Consider the following 22346-nt stretch of genomic DNA (forward strand, 5'->3'; position numbering starts at 1 on the left):
TAAGAAAATGAATGGTTACCTAATTTTCTAATTATTTAATTAGAAAATATACTTGGTCCCAATGTCTCCATTTTTCTTTGCATTACATTTATCAGTCTGCTCTTGCTGGTAGAGGTGACAATCCAGGTGAAAGCTACTTCCCTTTGCTGTCCTTTGTTGTTATCATCACCTTTCTCCCTTGCTCAACTTAAAACTCCTGCTCTCCTGGGTGGGGGCAGAGATGAGGGCAGGAGAACGGCATCAGTCTTCCTTGAATAAGACTTAACAAACAAGTGGGAGCACCATAGGTTCACTGCACTGCTTCTCAGGCAACATGTAAACCTGGTCTAAATCTTCCTCCCCATCCTCACGGCCTGCTTGGGTCCTTGAAGCTCCAACAACACAGCCCCTGAGAAAGCACTATCCAGGCAGACCAACCTGGGCTCCAGCTGCATTCAGGGGCCTTCCTCTCACTCGTGTGTGACTCCCATTGGGTGGGTTCCTCCACTTCTGGAAGCAATACCTGCATATCACGGTTTCGAGGAGTGCATAGATGTAAAAGGACTAGGGCTGTGATGATACAGTGTGGATGCTCGGTAAATGGTAGCTGCATCTCTGTTAGTCTGCATTAAGGCTCTCACTGTAGCCTCTGAAAGGCTGTTTTTCCCACCTCGTCCACTACTGTCAGCTTAATCTTAAACTAATGTCACTTCTTTCATTAAAAACCTTCTTTGGAAAATAAGCAAAAATTCCCCAGATCTTTTACTCTGGTTGGTCAGATTATAGGTGACTTGCTATTTTCTTTCTTGTGTATTTCTGTCTCTTCTCACTGACCAGTAAAAGAAATAAAAAATAAGCCTCCATTTTTTCCACAATGGTGAGAACAGTTCTGAGCCTGCTCTCCATCGGCTCTGGTTAAATTTGTCCTCATTGGTCATGTCATTGTGTCAATTAACCTGCCCCAACTCCAGATTCTCCTCTCCTATAAGAAGTACTTTGTGTAAGGATTAAATGGGAAAATACATGTAAAATAACTAACACAGCGCTTAAGTAATCAGAGCTTTGAGTTCCAGAAAATACCTGAAATACTGGCTTTGGTAGGTATTTGTTAATAGATATGTGGAACGTAGTCAACCATGTCTCTGATTTCCTCACCCTCTATAACCCAAAACCTTGTCCTTGGCCTCAGTTCAGGCAGAGCTTACTGTCAGGTCAGGTTTTCCTCTGGCAAGGTCAACCTGGCTGTCCTTTTGATCTTCTGTCTCAGACCGCAGGCTCCCAAGGCTGGACCCTGTCTTACATGTCACATATGCAAGTCAGCATAAAAGTCTTCCTTAACTTTTCTAAGGGCAGAGATGCTGTGGGCAGGAGAAATGGAGCAGCACAGACACTCCTGGAAGGTCTTGGCCAGTTCCATAAGACACAACATGCCCTTGGGCTCCGTGGTGGTTTCAAACCTTTGGAAGCCCACAGCCTAATGGCAGTTAGTACCATCTGTGGCAGCACTAAAAGGGACAGTTGCAGAAGATCTATTGGTGCCTTGTCAGTAACTGTTTAAAGTGAATCCTGCAGACCTGATCTCTGCCTATAGGATCAGCTTGGGGCAAACAAACACAGGACATATCAGCCATCACTTGTGCATGTTCTGGAATGTACAGATATGCCCTCAATTGGTTCTTAGGAGTCAAAATGCATTTTGGTTTAATGTATTGCTTTAAGAAGGAATAATCTGTTTTCTTATGGTTGAAGCCCTGATACCACTTGGTATTTCTTTTTTTTTTTTTTTTTTCAACGTTTATTTTTTTTGGGACAGAGAGAGACAGAGCATGAACGGGGGAGGGGCAGAGAGAGAGGGAGACACAGAATCGGAAACAGGCTCCAGGCTCTGAGCCATCAGCCCAGAGCCTGACGCGGGGCTCGAACTCACGGACCGCGAGATCGTGACCTGGCTGAAGTCGGACGCTTAACCGGCTGCGCCACCCAGGCGCCCCAGGTATTGGTTTTTCTATTCGCGTGTGCAACTTCTCTGTGTGCCTTTATGTATGTGTATGTGAATATTCACAAAAATTCAATAAAAAGTTTTTAGCAATAATGGAAAGAAAAAAATGTATAAATCTTGGATGTGTAGTGAAAGGAGATTTTGACTATGTTTGGACTCAATTATTGGAGAAATGACTACTTTGAAGGGTATAGGGAAAAAAAGAAGAAATCCCTCCCTACATGTGTTTCATATTCTGTCAGCACTTGCTGGCTATCTCTTATTCCCAGGCACCTGTGTAGTGTTTGGGTTTCATTTCAGGGAGAGATTCTAGTCCTGGTAGGCATTGCTGAAGCCACCTAATGTTAGTGCCTGAACAGGGACACATTTTCTGGCAAGTAAAAGGACTTTTCCTGGAAGAAGCAAGAATGATCCTCTTCTGGACAGCATTGGAGAAAACTGTTCAACTGAGTCATGGTAACAAACCTCAACTGGGTACTTAACCCTGCCAGATACCCAATTATCTCTGTGTGTGTGTGTGTGTGTGTGTGTGTGTGTGTGTGTGTGTGTTTAGAAGACTTGCTTTTCCTCCCTTAAAATGACTTGCTTTTCTCTCCTCTAGTCCTGTTCTATCCTTGTTGCCAGCCAATGACCTCACCGCATACTCTATTGCAAAAAAAGGGGAGCCATCAGCTGTAACAGAAGGGAACCACCTCATCTCCCCCTCCCCAACCCCCTATCATACGCCTACCTGTCTGGGCTGCAAGCTCTATTTGTCTTTCTTCCATGTGTTTGACAACACCCCCCACAAAAGCCAGTAACTCCTCATGGGATCTGGATTGTATCCTCTGACACATTTTCAGGGAATTCCTTTTTTATTCACTCTTTATCACTGATATCTTCCTTCCTATTGAATCATTTCCATCAGCTACATACAAACATGATCTAGTATCTCCCGTATTTCACTTCCCTCTACACCTTGCCCCATCTATTTACTTCCTTTTAGAGCTCCCTCAAAAAGTTAATTTATGTTTATTGTCTCTTTTTCCTCATTTTTATTCACTCCTCAATCTACCCCCACTATCTGTTGCACCTGCCACTCCACTGATTTTGTGAAGATCAATGACATCTGTGTTGCCAAGTCCAAAGGACTCCTCTCTGTGTCCCTCAGCCCTACCAGCACACTGTACATTCTCCTCCACACACTCCCCTACCTGACTCTCAGGACCTTGCTTCCACCTTCCTACTCATGGGCCTCTCCTTTGCAATCTTCTTTGCTGAATCCCATCCCTCTCTCTAGGTCTAAATAGTGGTGTCCCTGGAGGGTCTGTCCTGAGAACTTCTCTCTTCCCCCAAACACCATCTCTCTAGCTGATCTCATCCATGGCTTTCAATAGTACCTAGAGGTTAAAAAATCATATGTATGTGTATAGATACATATCCATATATTTTCATATTTTTTTCTGAGCTCTAGACTTATATATCCAACGGGCTACCTACCATCTCCATTGGCTAATCTCAAACTTAACGTGTCTGAAATGAATTCTCAAGTCTTCCCTGCCGCCAGCCAGTCCTTCCTATCTCTGTAACTGGGATCACCACGTGGTTGCTCAGGTCAGAAACACGGAAGTCAATCTTTTCCTTTTCCCTCACCCTGCTCCCCATACCAAATGCATGGAAGTCCTGTGATTCTACTTCCAGGCTACAACTCAAAGCATCACAATTCCTTGCGTCTAGGCCACCCTTGTCTCTTGCTGCACCAGTGTAAACAGCCTTCTGACCTTCAGATGCTATGCTCACTGTCCTACAATTCTCCATAGCACAACAGGAGTGAGCTGTACAAAAGCAAATTAGATCACATTGCTTCCCTGCTTAAAACCCTTTGATGGATGCCTACTTCACTTAGAATAAAATATATACAACTTAGTCTGGCCGACAGGACCTGCATGATCTATCTTCCCTCACTGGCTTTCCCTGCTTTCGCATATGGTGTTCCTTCTGCCTGGAACCCTCTTCTATCAGTTCAAGCGAGCTCATTTTCAGTTTCAGAAAGCCTTTCCCTGACATGGCAAACAATGACCAATTGTGTAATTATTCCACCTGCTTGATTTGATTTTTGTTTTTCACCTTGCTAGATTTTAGGCTGTAAGCTATGTGACAACAGGGGCCATGTGTTCTATCCTCACACCTAGTACAGTGCCTGGCACTTAGTAGGTACTAAATAAATATTGTAGGGTCATTGAGGTAGTATATCTTGGTGCACTTAAAATCAATGGTTACGTGTCTCTCCTTCAGGGGCCCATTTTCTCTTGTTTTGTGCTCATAGTTCTTACAAATGGTGATAGAGGCACTCATCTATCTTGCAGTAAAATAAAATTTTTTTCCTCAGCAGTAACGATCTTCTTGAATCTGTCAGCAGACACACATTCAGAAATAAGTCTTAGGATAATTCCAGTTGAAAAAGCTCAGAAATGGTCCTTGCAAGTATTCTAAGAGTTCAGTGGGGAACTGGAAACATATTCCCCTAGAATTTCAACCAGAACTCAACTTGTGGAGGCTCTTTCAGACAGAACAGAAAGAAGGAAGTTTAAATTCTCCAGAAATGGCAGATGATAAATCCAAATGAGTGCTAAAATTCCCCTCTTAAAAAATCACCGCCTCCTACTGTTAAAGAAAAAAATTCATAAAAGCAGACTTGGGCAATGGTAGTAAAGGAGGGTGAGAAAACTTTTAAAATGTGGGGGAAAAAGCCAACCTAGACACTAGATCAGACAGTGCACAAGAAGACCTTTAGCATGGTGCCATGTGGGATAAATATGAATTTTAATTCAAGAGGATAAGGAGACATAGCTTTTGTCTGTTTTATTTTCCCATCTCCTCTTATTACTACTAGTAGATTGATTCTATTTTTTTGTGCCTTGAGGCTTTTATTGTTTCCTATCATTTGAACTTAGAAGTATTTTCTCTGCCCCCCCTCCTGTGCCCCCTCTCCCCTTCACTATTCTTAGTTCTTCCACAAACATCTTCCATCTATGGCCAGCTACTCAAGATATAGAAATACCCTCTAACATCTTTCCTGTTCAGTGTACTTGGGGATAATACTCTGATTGTAAATTAGGATGAACAAAACATTCTGACCCCAAAAGTTTGGTGTTCCCACACCATTCTGCAATGTGGTAGTGACTAGATTTCCCACGCTACCTAGGGAAAAAATCAAGCACACACAGTAACTTTTGTGGGTAGCCATGTCAATTCTTCTAAATTTGTTCTAAACTCTTTATGGGGCGCCTGGGTGGCGCAGTCGGTTAAGCCTCCGACTTCAGCCAGGTCACGATCTCACGGTCCGTGAGTTCGAGCCCTGCGTCGGGCTCTGGGCTGATGGCTCGGAGCCTGGAGCCTGTTTCCGATTCTGTGTCTCCCTCTCTCTCTGCCCCTCCCCCGTTCATGCTCTGTCTCTCTCTGTCCCAAAAACAAATAAACGTTGAAAAAAAAAATAAACTCTTTGAGTGCTACCTAGCCCTGTCCCCAACTTACATGTTCCACTAAAAGTTGCAAACCTGGGTACGCTATTCTTACTGAGAAAACATGGGTTCTGAAAGCCTCCTCTCTTCTCGTGGAATGCATGTCAACAGGGTGAGTTTTTCTATTTGAATATTTCTGCTGTATGTACAAGTACTATTTTCCCTGCCTACATGGATCTTAACTAACCAAGAGTAGATAGATACCAGGAAATCTGAGTTTTTGTTAAAAAATAAACTATTACATATGGTACTATGACATGGTGGATCCATGTCATTATATAGTAGTCTAAACCCGTAGAATAAAACCCAAAGACTCGATTTTTTGTGCCCTGAGGCTTTTCCTGTTTCCTATCATTTGAACTTAGAAGTATTTTCCTCTGATCCCCTTATTTGCCTTTGTACAACACAGAGAATGAACCCAATGTAAACTGTAAGCTTTAGTTAATAATAGCATACCAATATTGGCTCATGAACGGTAACAAATGTACCACACTAACACAAAATGTTAACAATAGGTGAAACGGTGCAGAGATGCAGTATGTGGGAACTCTGTACTTTCTGCTCAAAATTCTGTAAACCTAAAACTTCTCTGAAAAATAAAGTCTAGGGGCACCTGGGTGGCTCAGTTGGTTAAGCATCCAACTTCAGCTCAGGTCATGATCACATGGTTTGTGAGTTTGAGCCTCATGTTGGGATCTCTGGTGCAGAGCCCACTTCAGATCCTCTCTCTCCCTCTCTCTCTGCCCGTCCCACTAGTGCTTTCTTTCTCTGTCAAAAATAAATAAACATTAAAAAAATAAAGACTGGTAAATTAAAAAAAATACAAAGTAGTTTATCATCCCTATGGTCTTAAGATATTTGCTGATATTGAAGATTATTCTGCTTAATTATTCTGAACAGCCTGAAAAAATTGCAACAGTGAACCATAAAGAAACAGGAGAAATTCTCCTGCCATCTTAATGGGATGCCGATATAACACTGGAGTCTAGATGTCCCTGATCATGCTTGACACATTCCCCTTCTTCCAGCTCCTTGATTCAAAGCCCTACACAGTATTCAAAACCCAGTTCCCTGTGATCTCCTTATCAGAACTTCCAACTCTCCACCTGGAAATAATTTTATCATTCTTGAACCTGGAGGTAATTTGCTTGAACTTTCCTAGCTTCCGGATGTTATACATAAGACCTCTCCATTTTTTGTTGGTGTTGTTCTTGTTTTGTTTTGTTTTTAAATCACAAGTTATTTTTAGCTGCTGGAGCATTTTTGGGTTGTTGTCCCTGATTAACTTGATCCATTCTCCTATCTGCTATGGACCCCAAGGATTGCTACAACACTACATGGGTTTCTCCTCTTGGTGACGCTGTTCTTGCCTGCCTGACAGTATGTAGGCCTGTTTTATGCTGTTCCATATCTGCATCAACTTTGCTTGACCACATTTGACCCTTTAAGGATATTGTTAAGGAGCCTTGAAAATATAACCTTATTGCCTCATGTAGGCTCCAAACTTTCCACTGAAGTTGACCTTTGCATGTAGCATTTGTTCTAAAAGGGTCAGGTAGACAAACAGCTGACTTTCAAGTATCCAGCCACTTAAGAACAGGGAGCGGTTTCTGAGCCTCAGTGCAGCCATAACCCAAACGGACACATTGCTCTATAATACAGTAAATTCTGTGATATGAGGAATGTTCCCTATTTAGGACAGCCTTACAGATCTGGTAATTTACTGTCCCTTGAAAGTGTGTGTGTGTGTGTGTGTGTGTGTGTGTGCGCTCGCGCGCGCGCCCTTGGGGTGGAAGTGGTAGTAAGGAAGTTTATGGGTGAATAAAGAAAGGTGAGAACCTGATACCAGGGCCAGAACAGGGAACTCGGTAGAGCCACGAGGAATAAAATAGCCAAAATGAAAAATAAGTAACTTGTAGAAGACGTAAAGGGGGTTTCCTTTATGGGTGTTGGTGGCACAGATCTCTATTGACAGGAAATTTGAAATCACTGATTAGCAAAAGCAATTTTGATTTCCCATCAAGTTCTTGGCATGTGTGTGTGGATGATATAGGTGAATCTGGCTCGCAACTACCCATGGCGCTCACACTGCAGGCGTGCTGGACACCTGTGCGTCCATCTCTGCTCCGTGGACTCACTGGCCTGGCAGGCGGCTCCTCTCGCCTCGGGGTCAACTCGCTTGCCCCTAGGAAGGAGCCCCATTCCCGTTCCATCCCCATTTCTGAGCGCCCAGCCTTCCCCCCTCTTGGAAATGCCCTTCTCTTCGGCAGGGACATTAGGGTCCTCATTGGCAGGGCCTTGGGGCCCTGGTCTCGGTCCCTGGGCTTGGTACCTGCCGGGTCTCAGAGGCTCACTGGTCCCCCAGCTTTTCTTCCGCACCTATACTGCCCGCAGGCCTGGCTCTGTGTTTTTTCTCCAGAATACTGGGGGGGGGGGGGGGGGGGGGGGTAATTAAGAGAAAATCCCAAGAAAGAGCCTTCGAAATACTTGTGAAACGCTGTAGGTGCAATTCATGGGAAGCAGAATGTGGCCAGGCTTTGAACTCCAGGGTGTGGGAGACAGAGACAGTAAAGTGAGACACGGCAAGCCTTTGGACAGGCCAGAATCATCCTCAAGAGCGCTGATGTGCTGGGAACCGCCCAGCTGCATTTTAAACTAACGTGGACTTTAGAGCAGGAGAATAAAAAGATAAAGCTTCATAAATGGGAAGTCAAGCCGTTTGTGAATGGAATACGCTCAGTCTTTTTATTTAAAAAAATTTTTTTTTTCAACGTTTTTATTTATTTTTGGGAGAGAGAGAGAGAGAGAGAGAGAGAGAGCATGAATGGGGGAGGGGCAGAGAGAGAGGGAGACACAGAATCGGAAACAGGCTCCAGGCTCCGAGCCATCAGCCCAGAGCCTGACGCGGGGCTTTAACTCACGGACCGCGAGATCGTGACCGGGCTGAAGTCGGACGCTTAACCGACTGCGCCACCCAGGCGCCCCTCAGTCTTTTTATTTTAAATTCAGTGCCAAGTGGCAGGGAGGGGACTTTATTAGCTTCAAATCTCACATTCAACACTGGGGACAGCTAGCTTATCAGAAGCTAAGAGGGACAGGCTTCAGGCAGTCTTTGGCCATTTCTGAGGAATGTGCCCAACAGCCAAGTAGTAAGATCCAAAATGTGGAATAAATGGCACTGGGAAATATCTCTTTCTCATTTATTTTCATTTATAAGTAGAGAAGTGGTTGGATATTATTTTGAGAATGTCTCTTTAAGCAAAAATTTATTATTAATGGCAAATATTTTAGGACATGGTTAGTTGCACCTTCTTGGGTGTCAAGCACATGCTGTTTCCTGAAAATCATAAAATATTGTCCTTTTGTTCCTAGCGGGAGGCACATATCCCATTGTCTTGTTTCCACAATGCTTAACTGTGTTACAGCAAATGTCAATAGTGAATTAACTATCCCTTCGAACGTTTCAAAAGTGACTTTTAATTAAGCGTATTAACCTGATGTATCATCATTTGAGCAGCAAGTAAAATAAGATTATAGGCATTTTCAGCTTTTGGATGCCTGCAGAACATGAAAAGCATTTTATGAGGCTTGCATTAATGCATATTTCATTATAATGTAATTCTATATTAGATATTCCACTTATGCATAGAGCTAAAATAGTTTCTGCTCTGTAGCGATGCCGATTTAAATGAGTAAACCACACGGAATGGAGAAAGCTTAACTCTTTGTGCATCTCAGCATTATGCTTACAGAAGAAATCTTTAAGGGCAGAATTTCACCTTCAGTAGAGAGAGTATAACACTTCTGCTTCAGGTGGGATGGGGCGAGAAAGAACGGATGTAACATTTCTTCTGCACAACATTACCTGATCAGGGATAATTCTGAGCATACCCTGAGCATTTTCCCTTTATTCCACACAGAGCCAGCTGATAGGTTTAGATGCACTGAGCAGTCCACAAGACTGAGTTGCACATGAGAGATTTGTGAGGGCTGGTGGGCTGCCTTGACCACTTGGATAAGTAGAGCAAGCACAACATAAATGCAAACAGAAACCCTGGGAACTAGGTGCATGGCCCTCTGCAGGGCTGCCATGAAGTATCCTGCACAATATTACTAATAGACCTTTTACAATTTTTATAGCTTCCCGAGTTATTTTTGAGTCAGTGCTAGCATTCAATTATTTCCTGTTGAATAAGGAACAAAACAGGCCTAAAGACTGAAAGGAAAGGCTGCTGCAGGGAGCGATCTCTCCAGATGGAAGTTTTCTGGCAGATTGTGATTTGTGACTCACAATGAGCCCAGATCACTGTGCCATATGGGTGGCAGCAGAGCCTGTAGACACTGACTCAGTGAAGTCACTCAGCAACCCCTGAATTCCTACTATGTGTCAGTTACTAGCAGGGCACCAGGAAACAAACATGAGTAAGTGATAGTATGTGCAGTAAAGGAGTCCATTCGTTCATTCATTCATTCATTCATCAACATTTACTGAACATTAACAATGTGCATCATATATTCAGGGACTTGAATATGTAAACATAGAGTAAATCACCATATGGTATTATGACAAAGTCAGTTATAAAGATAGGAGGAAAATGCTTCACAAGCATGGAGATGGAGAGAGAGACTAATTATATCTGGCATATTCATAGAAATTCTCCCAGAAAAGGTGACATTCAGCCTGAATCTTGAAGAAGGATTAGGGGATTAAGTGAGGAGGAAAGAAGGACAAGACCATTCCTAGCAAAGGAATAGTGTGAGCCAAGTCATGGAGTTAAGGATTCGTGTTTGGGAGGAAAAATAAGAAATCAACTGTGAATATAGCTTGTGGCCTCATAGGCAGGAAATGCAGCTAGAGAAATAACATGTGCAAGATCTCCTATGCCATGTTAGAGTTGTAGCTGTATTCCATACACTGGGGATGGCAAATCCCAGAATTCTGCATTTTCTATCCTCATGACAGATGTTCTCAATCTGCCATGAATGGTGTTCTTTTCTGCTGAGCCCAGGACAACCCATACAATCCTTCTCTACAAAAGACTGTGGAAGCCACCACCAACCTACTGGAACTGGTCCATAAGAGAAGAAATATATTCACCATCTTTGCTACAGGCAAAGGAAGCTAACTAAGGGTTTTAAATATAGGAATGACAAGGTTGGATTTGATTGTTGGAGAGACTCTTTTACTAAGTACACTAGAGCATAAATTGGAGTGGGGAGACTCTTGAATCAGGAAAACTAATAGTAAGCTATTTAATAGTTTAAGCCATTGGTTTTCAACCCAGATGCACATTGAAATACTCACGTGCTTGTTAAAAATATCTTCTACTTATTTTGCTTTAAGTCAGTCAGAGAAAGACAGATATGTGATTTCACTCATATGTGGAATTTGAGAAACTCAACAGATGAACAGAGGGGAAGGAAAGGAAAAATAAGATAAAAACAGAGAGGGAGGTAAACCGTAAGAGACTCTTAAATGCAGAGAACAAAATGAGGGCTTCTGGAACGGGGGTGGGTAAAGGGATGGGTTAAATGGGTGATGGGCATTAAGGAGGGCACTTTTCAGGATGAGCACTGGGTGTCATATGTAAGAGATGAATCACTGGGTTCTACTCCTGAAGCCAAGACTACACTGTATGCTTAACTCACTTGAATTTAAATAAAAACATAGATGGGGAAGCAAACCATAAGAGACTCTTGAATTACAGAGAACTAACTGGGGGCTGCTAGAGGAGAGGTGGGAGGGGGGATGGGCTAAATGGGTGTTGGGCATTAAGGAGAGCACTTGCTGGGATGAGCACTAGGTGTTATATGTAAATGATGAATCACTGGGTTCAATTCCTGATACCAATACTACACTGTATGTTAACTAACTTGAATTAAAAAAAATAAATTTATATTAAAAAAAGATATTTGTTGAAAAAAAGGCAAAAAATTCTCTCTCTCCCTCTGCCCCCTCCCCCACTCATGCTCTCTCTCTAAAAAATAAAAAAAAATTTAAAAAATTAATAAAATATCTGATACTTAGGTCCCACCCTAAACCAATGAATCCAAGTGATTCATGTGTGCCCAAGGGTTAAGATATCTTGTCTGGGTATTAGTTAATGAGAATATTTATTAAACAAAAGAGGTTTTATTCTCTTTCAGTATGAGCTTAGATAGGAGAGAAGATGATTTGGGGAAGATCGGAAAGGATTTGCCATTGTTTGGTCTTTACTCAAATACTACTAATAAAAACTGTGCTTTCTTGGTGTCTTCTGTCTATTGACTTATATATAGATATATCATTTCCTTTAATCCCCACATTAATCCTCTCAGTATGTGTTTATTATCCTCAGTTTACAGCTGAGGTAACCAAGTCTCAGAGACTTTAAGTAACTTAAGATCATAAGGCAATCTGATGCCAAAAGTTATATTCTTTTTACTCCTTCTTATTACTATCAGGTCTTTTATTTAAATCACATACAAAACACAGCAAATATATTAGAAGAAATAATAGCAGTTGGGGAGTGTGTTGTTACTTTTGGGTATGATCAAATTCATGTTCAGAAACTAAAACTTGAGTACTTTTGCTGTGAAGCAGGCTGGGCTGGCCCTTTGGCCCAGGAAATAGGTGATTTTACACCTACTATAGTCTTGGGGGGAAGACTGTTAAGAACATAAGCATTTCTCTCTGGGTCAGGATATGGTTATTCCCACCCATCAGGAAAAGTGCTTTCATTTTGTGTTCTATTTGGCTCAAATTCTACTTGTATACACATCACGTCATAGGCCTGACTAGGTGCATTTGTGTGGTTGTGATTCCTGTGTACAAACAGTACAAAGACACATCTAAAATTAAGAGATATACCCACCCGTTTTAAATGTCCTTTCACAAGTATCTATAAAATTTGGGTTTTACCAATTGTTATTTAGCAACCAAATAATGCTCAATGTCTGCCTATTTGGGTCATTTCAGTACTAAGAAGCAGGAAACTAGTGGTAGTATTCATGGTAAACATTAAGTTCTTACTTGGTTTGAAACTTCAATTCTAGAATCTCTACAAAACCAATGCAGCTATATAGCCAGCACCCATGATGTGTGTCTAATTAAACAATCTGTATCTCATCTACAAGTCGGCAGGCTACTTCCTGGCTTGGGTGATAAGCCATGAAGGTTGGGCTCAGAGAGGGGCATGTCACTCAGCCAGGCCCATGGCTTGCCCTGATAGTATAGATGCCAGCAGTGGAACGTATGACAGAGTGCAGAATTCCTAACTCCAAGTCTAATGCCTTCATCTGTCAGATCATACTAATTCATAGCGACAGAGCCAAGGAAGGGGTATTTTATGTATGTGTTATGATTTATTCTGTTGGCAAAATCTTATACATTTCATTAACATTTGCTTTTTTATCATTGGAAGGAGACCCTAGGACCTTGACTTCTCAGCGATGTTCTGTGGATCACCCAGATTCCTTGGTGGGTAAGAGGGGACCTAAGTGGAGGTCATGAGGAGGAGACGAAGATGGAAGAGGGAATTGGACTTTAGACTTTAGGATATTCATTCCATTTTCAACCAGAGAAGTTTTGCTTTTATTAATTTCATTTGAAAAATAAAGGCTATAATTGGTGTGAAGAGCACTAGATCTAAGGAATCTCTGGGTAAAACATTTGCATATGTCAATCATTTGGACTACTTTCAGTTTTAATCAACCGGAAATCCAATTTTGATCCTGCACATGTTTGGAAAAAGTGGCCTGAACATAGCTGAAAAGAGTTGTCACAAAGCCCATGAACTCGATTCTCAGGAGAGGTCTGGATCTACCTGCAGGTCCTTACTCGATGGCCAGTGGACTTCAAATGGCTTTAAAGATAAGGTTTCTGATTTAACAATCCTGGTTACTAGATTTCAACAGCATATATCAGCAGAGAGCTATTGGAAGCTGACATGCTGCAAAGTCATAGATGCCACGGCAGAGGAACTGTGTTAAGACTTAGTCACCTGCTGCACTGGAAGGACTATCTCATAGTGGAGTGAAATATGGAGTCTAGACTCTGACAGGTTTGGGTTCATGACCGAGTTTGGCCCCTTACTTGCTTTATGACTTAGAGTCTCAGCGTTATTGTCTGTAAAATGGGCATAGTAGTCAAGCTGTACTTGAATCTGACAGGACAGCTCTTTCACAGAACTTCTGGACTTTCCCAGAGCTTTCCTGTCAGCCTGCTACAGAAGAATCCCCTTGGCTGGTGGTTAAACGTATAGATCCTTCTACCCCCAGGCTGCCCGAATCTGAATCATCAGGGGAAGGGCCAGTAATATGACCATATAACCGAAGCCCGAGGTGATTCTGAGCTGCCCCACTTTAGAGGTAGCTTGATAAACCCCAATAAAGGTTCCTGGGGAACTAAAGAATGGGGAATTCCCAGCCTATGGTGACCCTGGCCCCATGTCCTTTTCTTCCTAAACCTGTGTCCTCTCTATTGGTAGAGGAGCATCTTCCTTGGTGCTTTGAAAGTCACAACTCATTACTGCTTCTTGTCAGGGCCAGAGTGCAACCAGTCAAAACCCCGTGAAGGTGAGTCACATGGTTTTATTTTTTTTTCTTTCCATACTTAAGGGAAAGGCTAAAAGAAGCAATTGAATGCCAATTAAGTGACTTTTATATCTAAGAGACCAGCATGCATGTCCCTTTAAATAAATAGTTTTATTAAAATGTACACTCATGTGTATTTGAAGATGAGTGATTGTGTACTTCTTGCACCAGGCTGAAAAGCGGCTACGTTATCTTAGTGGTCTTGGAGGGCTTCAAAGAAGAAAAGAGCTCTCATTTTGATTGCAGTGTCAAAGTGTTATGGCTGTCAACCCAGTTATGCCTGAATATATTTTAAGAGGCTTCATTATAAATAAAACTGAATCCTGTTTTCTGTAATATTTCTGTTTGCAGAAGGCATGTGGCATAGAGAAGGCTATTGTAAACATTTGTGACTCCATTTGGCCTGTGTGTTTTTCTGCATCAGACTGAAAATCCTGACTGGCAGACAGGGCAGTGTCATATTTAACAAACACTTTTGTGAAACCCATAGAGAGAGGGAGAAAGGAAGCAAGTAGGAGCCAGTCAACTCTGTTTAATCGTTTCTTTTTGGTTTAACTCATTTCCAGCCCGAATTGTGTGTGTAAATCTTGGGACATACATACATATATTTTTAAAGAGGTCTTTAAAAATAATGATACACCAGACTACACCCCAAAACCAGATGATGGCTTTACAGGTGCCTGCTTCCACTCACAGCAACCATGGGGTAGAAGACAAGAATTAGAATGGCCCAGGGCAATCAGTCACCTTTATGTTTTAAAAAAAAAAAACAGTCTGAGGATTGCATGTCTAGTCTTCCAAGTTATTAAAATAATCACAAATGAGGGCATGGTGCTTGGCACTTTACCATTATAACAACAGCTTCTTCCAATTTTGAAGATTAGGAAGCAGAGATTTGAAAAAGTTAAGTGACTTGCCCAGGTGACTCAGTTGTAAGTGAAAGAGACAGGGGTCTGAACCCATTGTTTTAAATCCAAAGACCTAAGTTCTGCAATGTTACACCACCTCTACCTTATACCATAAAATAAGGCCATGTGATCTGAAAATGTCCTCACCTCTCTTCTCAATTCTTGGCTGGAATTATAGCCAAGGAGTGGTTGAGAATGCTGGAAACCTTCAGACTCCATGATTTGAGTCTTACTGATGCCTCCCACATGAGACAGCTGAAGGGATGGAATTTTGGCTTCCCCATGCCACTATCTGCCACCAGTGGTTTCACTGTTAATCATCATCAATAATCATTTGTGAGTCACTTGGAATTCCACCTTGCTCTATCTCACAGTCTTCTCAGGGCTCCCTCCTGGTGTGAAGGTTCATCACAAGGCTCCTTGGACAGGTGCCCTCAGCCTCCTTCACTGTTTGTATGTATTGGCTGCCATCTCTCTGTGATTAATTACAATTAGCACAGCTGCATATGAGCAGAGAGTTTGGGGGAAAGAAATGCAGTTTCTAGCTGTCTTGCTCACCTATTCAGTTCAAGCCCTGGGTGAGGGTCTTCTGTTTGAGTCCCCAGTTGGTTAATTCTTGCTCAATGCACACGTTTCCCTTTTTCGTCTTTCTTTATGTCCACTCCCCCCTTCTACACTGACATAGGACTCTGTTTCTAACATGAATAAATTACTCTTCAGATCCTTTTTACTGATGTCTTAAGACTTTCCATCACATGATATTGCCACATTGTTGAAAGCTGTTGCTGTGCCTGGTGAACAATAGTTATTAGTAAAAGTGCAGATTGTTGAGGTGCACTCTGGAGTTCTCAGCAATCACATCTACTCTGATGATTTCTATTCCTGTTCCAAAGCTGATCTTCAGTGTATTCAGTTCTGATCGTTAGGTTCGGGTTAACAACTGTTGCTCAATTCACTGTTCTTACAATTATGATTATGAATCCGGGACTGACAACTTCTTCTGTCAAGGGATGTGCTGCCTGAATTAGGGACTGTGCTACATACAATTATAGCTCCCAAAAAGGTGTTAACTGACATGGAAAAAAACCCAACCATGTCAAAGATTAATACATATGAGAAATCTCAAAAGCATTAAGGATACAACATGAAAACTTTTGCATCATGACATTGTAAACAAAATAATAAGTGACCTGGAATCATGGTTGATTAAATTCATGTTAGAAGCCCTCAGTACTATCGTATCATGCTTAGTCTCTTGGGCACCCTTGCGCATTGTCAGCCACAAACTATAATTTCATGCTTGACTAGCCTAATATGGTCTTAGGTTCCAGATTCTGTGCACAACCACAGTGAGCCACAAAAATTAAGTGAAAAGCAAATCAATAAATAAAAGAGTGGGCAGAAATCAAAAGACAGTGCTGAACACCAACCTGAAATAGAACAAACTTCTCAGTGGAATACATCAGTGTTTTTACTATCATTTAACTAAAGGGCCTTTTTGATTACCTGATGATTCAACATTTACTAGACATATACTAGAACACCTGCTATGTGCCAGGTGCTGTGGTAAGCCTTGGGTGGTCGGAATTTTTCAATGGAAAGCCAGAGGAGAACCCATCTCAACTACTCTCTAGCTAGTCAAGTCTTCAAAGAGACTCTCTCAAAAGGGTTTTGGTTTGTGTCTTTGGCAGCTTTCCCAGTGCTCCCTGTTTGCACCTTCAAGATTTCTGCAGGAAAGTGGGCATCGATCCTTTCTCAGATGCAATTTATAATAATTATTGACTTGACAATTAATGTATTCATCTGTTTATGTTTCAGAATATACTCAGAAAAGGTCTTCTGCTCAGACCTTCCTTCATTCACTAAAGATTCTCCTAAGGTCCAAAAACCTGTTAGCAGGCATCCTTTCATTTCTTCTTTCCTAGATGGTACTATGAATGGATCAGTATGAGGAAAGTAAAAAAGAGATGGAAAGTTTATTGTAACTTGTTAGTCATCAGCACAAAAGTTTGTGTTAATTTCTATATGTTTTGTGCAGTTAAGTTCATTTGAATGTTATCATTCTTGCTGGTAGCAGAATCATAATTACAGCTGAAAAGGGTACTTAATTCTAGGGAAATTCTTTAAGAAATCCCTAAAAAAATTCTACAAACTAACCCTCCCATCATCTTCCTTTAGGTTGAATAAAATCTGTCCAAATGTCTTTTGGAACTTACATTGAATACAATCAGTTCTTTTCTCTGAGTTTATCTCAGGGTAGCATTAATTTGGTATCATTGGGAGGGGATTTTCCTTAATTAGCATTAATTAGGATTTTTTTCACTGTTCTTTTGTCCTTCTGTTGTGCAGGCCTTTTGGAGCTGAGGGCTCACAAGTGCCTAGTTCCCATGAACTTGGTTATGAGAATGTACATCTGAGATGTGACCAGTTTAGGAGCCTTCAATGCCTAAAGTTAAAGACTTTAAAATTTTTTTTTTTTTCAACGTTTATTTATTTTTGGGACAGAGAGAGACAGAGCATGAACGGGGGAAGGGCAGAGAGAGAGGGAGACACAGAATCGGAAACAGGCTCCAGGCTCTGAGCCATCAGCCCAGAGCCCGACGCGGGGCTCGAACTCACGGACCGCGAGATCGTGACCTGGCTGAAGTCGGACGCTTAACTGACTGCGCCACCCAGGCGCCCCACCTAAAGTTAAAGACTTTAAAGGGTGGTTTGGTGGCTGCAGAATAGGGTTTAAAAGCAATCATTAATTCATAACTGCACTGTGTTGCAAAGGAGGGCAAGAGAATCATTCTAGGTCAGTCTTAGCTGTGCAATACAAATTTGTATTGAAGAATTAAAGGTATTGGAGGATATCCTATAAAAACCATTATTGGGCATCTGTGAATTAAACACACTTTTCAGGAGGTGGCAAGTTGCTTGCCATGGTATTATGAGCAGGAGAAATGGTGCAAAATGGTTGGGAAGAGATGTGGAGAGGAATAACATTTTCGGGTACCAAATTGAAAATTAAACTTCTTGAGGAATTTTTGAATCCTGGTCAAGTAAATTGACAATATATTCTTTTACTAGAACTAATCCAATAAGCAAATGCAGAAAATGGTGCCATATGAATGCTAGAGATTGAAATCTTTCACAGTGATATAATATATTGTAATACTTAGTATTACTGTGAGACCATATATTCATCATGTTTTCTTTAGCATGCTTATCCACATAGACAGGACTGGATCCAGATTTTGTATAGCCTGAAGGATACCCACCTCTTCTTAATATAAAGGATATAAACTTCCGAAAATAAAATCAGGACAAATCTTTTACAAAGGGGCTCCTTTAAGTGAAGGACCCTGAAAGCTCAGTGATATTAATTCCTGGTGAATCTACTTCTGAATGTTTAGAGCTATGTTATGGGAACCTATGTCATGGGCAGGGCCTAGCTCTCCTGTCATCTCGGAAGAAGGCAGGCAAAGGTAAATATGAAAACTATGTTTCCAAGGTTCACACTGAGTACATTTGAGTGCTTTGCTGACCATCTTTGAAGCTGCTGTTGACCCCTTTGGAAGGGACTGCTCAATGAAACAAACACCAGGACTTCTGCTTCCTTATGACCAGTGGGCCCTGATCCAGTATTTACTGGATTTCTTCTCATGAGGCCATTTACAAAGTTATTGCTGATGTATTTCTGTTTATTAGATTTAAAATACCCCACCCAATGTTACTGCCTATGTAGCAACCAGAGCAATATCTACAAATAAAATAATTTTCAAGGCCAAACAAGTGCTAGGACCTAGATTTGTCAAGATTAACTCAAAAAAGTTGTTAAAATCAGGCAATTCTTGTAAATATCGTAACACATCACCTTATTTCATAAAAGCAAGCAAACTGAAAATTAGCTTCCTTTCCTACCTACTGGGTGATCTATTTAATCTCTCAGGCTGGGTAGGGTGTATCTAGCGCATGTTCAAGCACACATGCATGCACACACACACACTTGCGCACACGCACACACGTTTTTTCTTTGTGAAAAGATAATTTCTTCTTTCTATTTTATCTCTCTTTGAACAAATTGTAAAAACAATCTTCAAATATTAGCTAATGTAATCTTCAAATGCTAGTAATATAAAAATGACTGTAATAATAAAGTGGTACTATTGCCATCCATAGCACTGGCACTTCTATTTCTCAAATCTGCAACTACCCTATTTTCTAGTTTTTATTCATTTAGTCACTGAAATGACTGATATGGGTAGTTTAGACACCCAGAGGAGGAGATTATGATTTTGACCTTAATAGATGGTTTGACTGTACAGAGTATCCCTTGGACTTAATACTAAAAGAAGTTATGGATTTTTTCCCCCCACTTGGCTTTTTTCCTCTTTATTATGAAGCAGACTAATTGTGTGATCATGAGCACATGTGTGACAGGAAATATTAAATTCCTTTTGATTTTAAGTTTTTAAAAAGTTTACTTATTTTTGAGAGAGAGAGAGAGAGAGCACATGATCAGGGAGAGGAGGGGCAGAGAGAGAGAGACAGAGAGAGAGACAGAGAATCCAAAGCAGGCTCTGAGCTGTCAGCGCAGCGGATGTGGGGCTCAAACTTACGAACTGTGAGATTGTGATCTGAGACAAAGTTGGACACTTAACGGACTGAGCCACCCAGGAGCCCCACCTTTTGATTTTTCCTTTTGTGGTGATAGGAACAGAAGGGTATTCTTTTAAAATTCTTTTTTTTTTCTAGGCAAAGTGGGGGAATAGACAGCAAGAGTAAGTCAGTTCTCAGAATGAGATATTCTAGCAAGATGTAAAGAATGAAAAGTAATTTTCGAAAGCTAGGAGAGAGCTGCCACAGGTGGTAGTTGATCAAATCAGTGACATGGCTTCATAATGTGGTCTCAGAGTCAGCAAGAAAATGCAGGAGTCCCTATTGTGTCCCCCAGCATGAATTTAGAGGGTCTTCTGGAAGTTGGAGGGCTGTGAAGGTGGCATGTCTACTAAGATGGTATCAAAGGTGATTCATGCTTATGTATAAAACAAAGCACTTTTGTCTGTATTTTCACCAAGGTCATTTACCCAACAGTGCTGGCTTGGAAGCATGGTTCTACGTCCTATGAGTTCCCATTTAAGGAGTTTGTCTATGATCTGAGCTCTGAGCAAGGTCCTGAGCCAAATACCTGAGCAATATTATATCTAAACTAACAGCCAGGTGTAGTGATCAATGATCTGAACAGCTTGCAAGTTATGGCTAAAAGAATGGCTTACCCATCAAAACCAATAACTCCCAGAATAATTATGATTCTAGCTTTTGGGCTGAAAATTATTTAAATGAAAGAGTATTTACAAAAGGAACAGCAGGGAGAAGAATCATGTAAATTAGATTCATTAAATGGACAGATTCACTCACAGTTCATTTTGGGATAATTTATGCCAGTTTTCTCTGATGTCATCTGTTGTTCAGGTTCATAATTAGTCATGCTCATTATTAACTGATGGAGGTTGTTTTGTATTTTGGCAGAAGGAGGCATATTATCTGGGAAATCTATGGATATTAAGCTTTCAATATAGGTGCAACATTTATTTGCAAAAATGCAACTCGTATATTTTCCCCAATAATTCACTATCCTGATGCATTTATCCTGATGCATTCTGTATCCTTACAAGGCTTTACAGAAGAATCTCTCTCTTTACTAGTATATAATCTAGAATAGGATAAAATGCTCATTCGAACTCTTAGTGTTTTCTACTTAGAATAATTTTAAGATATATTAAGAGACATCTATTTTATAGGCCAAGTTACAGATCTCCTGAAAAATCCAATAAGATGATGATACCCATTTACAAGATTTTATGATCAGAAAATTCATTTTAAAGCTGTTTTATAACTCTTCCAAATGTAAGCAATATATGTATCTAAGAGGGTAAGTCACTAATCCATTTAGACCCTTTGAAATTCTTGGTGTAGCTTGCAGTCCTTTATGTGTCTCAGTTCTATGAGTTTAGTGACTCTAACCTTGAGAAAGTAACAAGAATGATGCCCACTGTTAATGTTTCTCTTTTAAAAAACAAAATGTTGGGGGATAGAGGGAAGATGGCGGCGTAGGAGGACGCTGGGCTCACCGCGCGTCCTGCTGATCACTTAGATTCCACCTACACCTGCCTAAATAACCCAGAAAACCGCCAGAGGATTAGCAGAACGGAGTCGCCAGAACCAAGCGCAGACTAGAGGCCCACGGAAGAGGGTAGGAAGGGCGGCGAGGCGGTGCGCGCTCCACAGACTGGCGGGAGGGAGCCGGGGCGGAGGGGCGGCTCGCCGGCCAAGCAGAGCCCCCGAGTCTGGCTTGCAAAAAGCGGAGGGGCCTAACCTGACGGACTGTGTTCCGACAGCAAGCGCGACTTAGCGGCTGGGAGGTCATAAGTTAACAGCTCTGCTCAGAAAGCGGGAAGGCTGGAGGACAAAGGGAAGGAGAGCTGCTGAGCCCCCTGATGACAGAGCTCAGTTTGGTGGGGAACAAAGGCGCTCGCCAGCGCCATCTCCCCCTCCCATCCCCCAGCCAAAATCCCAAAGAGAACCAGTTCCTGCCAGGCAACTTGCTCGCTCGGCCCAAACACCCAACTCTGCGCTTCTGCGGAGCCAAACCTCCGGCAGCGGATCTGACTCCCTCCTGCTGCCACAGGGCCCCTCCTGAAGTGGATCACCTAAGGAGAAGCCAGCTAAGCCTGCCCCTCCTGCCCCTGTGCACCTTGCCTACCCACCCCAGCTAAGACGCCAGATCCCCAGCATCACAAGCCTGGCAGTGTGCAAGTAGCCCAGACAGGCCACCCCACCCCACAGTGAATCCCGCCCCTAGGAGAGGGGAAGAGAAGGCACGCACCAGTCTGACTGTGGCCCCAGCGGTGGGCTGGGGGCAGACATCAGGTCTGACTGCGGCTCCGCCCACCAACTCCAGTTATACACCACAGCACAGGGGAAGTGCCCTGCAGGTCCTCACCACGCCAGGGACTATCCAAAATGACCAAGCGGAAGAATTCCCCTCAGAAGAATCTCCAGGAAATAACAACAGCTAATGAGCTGATCAAAAAGGATTTAAATAATATAACAGAAAGTGAATTTAGAATAATAGTCATAAAATTAATCGCTGGGCTTGAAAACAGTATAGCTGACAGCAGAGAATCTCTTGCTACAGAGATCAAGGGACTAAGGAACAGTCACGAGGAGCTGAAAAACGCTTTAAACGAAATGCATAACAAAATGGAAACCACCACAGCTCGGATTGAAGAGGCAGAGGAGAGAATAGGTGAACTAGAAGATAAAGTTATGGAAAAAGAGGAAGCTGAGAAAAAGAGAGAGAAAAAAATCCAGGAGTATGAGGGGAAAATTAGAGAACTA

General features: G+C 41.9%; 1 protein-coding gene and 1 long non-coding RNA gene across 16 annotated transcripts in view; both read right to left on the reverse strand.

The window, feature by feature from the left end:
• SLC9A9 (solute carrier family 9 member A9) overlaps window positions 1-22346 on the reverse strand; it is a 743317-nt gene that overhangs the window by 65299 nt on the left and 655672 nt on the right. The window lies entirely within an intron of this gene.
• Window positions 14026-21025, reverse strand: LOC147577208 (uncharacterized). The gene is made up of 2 exons (XR_015240027.1): window positions 17646-21025; window positions 14026-17406 (listed from the first exon to the last, which is right to left on the reverse strand). It is a non-coding gene; the product is annotated as an uncharacterized LOC147577208 (long non-coding RNA).

The sequence above is a fragment of the Puma concolor genome, chromosome C2 (genome assembly GCF_028749965.1).
Source record: "Puma concolor isolate L17-30 chromosome C2, mPumCon1.1.hap2, whole genome shotgun sequence".
Lineage (NCBI taxonomy): Eukaryota > Metazoa > Chordata > Mammalia > Carnivora > Felidae > Puma > Puma concolor.